General features: G+C 41.4%; 1 non-coding gene across 1 annotated transcript; it reads right to left on the bottom strand.

Annotated features, from left to right (window-relative positions):
- Nucleotides 1–481: 481 nt before the first annotated feature.
- LOC112746219 (small nucleolar RNA R71) lies at nt 482–589 on the bottom strand. The gene has a single exon (XR_003174114.1). It is a non-coding gene; the product is annotated as a small nucleolar RNA R71 (small nucleolar RNA).
- Between the last annotated feature and the right edge of the window lie 1,025 nt (nt 590–1,614).

Genomic DNA, 1,614 nt, shown 5'->3' on the forward strand with positions numbered 1-1,614 from the left:
AAGGACTCTGAAGAGAAAATTAAGAGAAGCTAAAATACAACAATCCAGAGATAACCTTTTAGAAATTTTCGAACAGGCAGAGGAGATGGCAGCCGAAAATAATAATAATGTAAGGAAGATGCTTGGTGACTTCACTGCACCTAATTCCAATTTACATGGAAGAAGCATCTCCATTCCTGCCATTGGAGCAAACAACTTTGAGCTGAAACCTCAATTAGTTTCTCTGATGCAGCAGAACTGCAAGTTTCATGGACTTCCATCTGAAGATCCTTTTCAGTTCTTAACTGAATTCTTGTAGATATGTGATACTGTTAAGACTAATGGAATAGATCCTGAAGTCTACAGGCTCATGCTTTTCCCTTTTGCTGTAAGAGACAGAGCTAGATTATGGTTGGATTCTCAACCTAAAGACAGCCTGAACTCTTGGGATAAGCTGGTCACGGCTTTCTTAGCCAAGTACTTTCCTCCTCAAAAGCTGAGCAAGCTTAGAGCTGATGTTCAAACCTTCAGACAGAAAGAAGGTGAATCTCTCTATGAAGCTTGGGAAAGATACAAACAGTTGACCAAAAAGTGTCCTTCTGACATGCTTTCAGAATGGACCATCCTGGATATATTCTATGATGATCTGTCTGAGTTATCTAAGATGTCATTGGATACCTCTGCAGGTGGATCCATTCACCTAAAGAAAACGCCTGCAGAAGCTCAAGAACTCATTAACATGGTTGCTAATAACCAGTTCATGTACACTTCTGAAAGGAATCCTGTGAATAATGGGACGCCTATGAAGAAGGGAGTTCTTGAAGTTGATACTCTGAATGCCATATTGGCTCAGAACAAAATATTGACTCAGCAAGTCAATATGATCTCTCAGAGTCTGCATGGAATGCAAGCTGCATCCAACAGTACTCAAGAGGCATCTTCTGAAGAAGAAGCCTATGATCCTGAGAACCCTGCAATAGCAGAGGTAAATTACTTAGGTGAACCTTATGGAAACACCTATAACTCAACATGGAGAAATCATCCAAATTTCTCATGGAAGGATCAAAAGCCTCAACAAGGCTTTAATAATGGTGGAAGAAACAGGTTTAGCAATAGCAAGCCTTTTCCATCATCAACTCAGCAACAGACAGAGAACTCTGAACAAAATGCTTCTAATTTAGCAAATCTAGTCTCTGATCTATCTAAGGCCACTGTAAGTTTCATGAATGAAACAAGGTCTTCCATTAGAAATCTGGAAGCACAAGTGGGCTAGCTGAGTAAAAGGATCACTGAAATCCCTCCTAGTACTCTCCCAAGCAATACAGAAGAGAATCCAAAAGGAGAGTGCAAGGCCATTGACATAAGTGCCATGGCCGAACCTATGAGGAGAGGAGAGGACGTGAATCCCAAGGAGGAAGACCTCCTAGGACGTCCAGTGGTCAATAAGGAGCTTCCCTCTGAGGAACCAAAGGACTCTGAGGCTCATCTAGAGACCATAGAGATTCCATTGAACCTCCTTATGCCCTTCATGAGCTCTGATGAGTATTCCTCTTCTGAAGAGAATGAGGATGTCACTGAAGAGCAAACTGCCAAGTTTCTTAGTGCAATCATGAAGCTGAATGCCAAATTATTTGG

This window comes from Arachis hypogaea, chromosome 14 (genome assembly GCF_003086295.3).
Source record: "Arachis hypogaea cultivar Tifrunner chromosome 14, arahy.Tifrunner.gnm2.J5K5, whole genome shotgun sequence".
Lineage (NCBI taxonomy): Eukaryota > Viridiplantae > Streptophyta > Magnoliopsida > Fabales > Fabaceae > Arachis > Arachis hypogaea.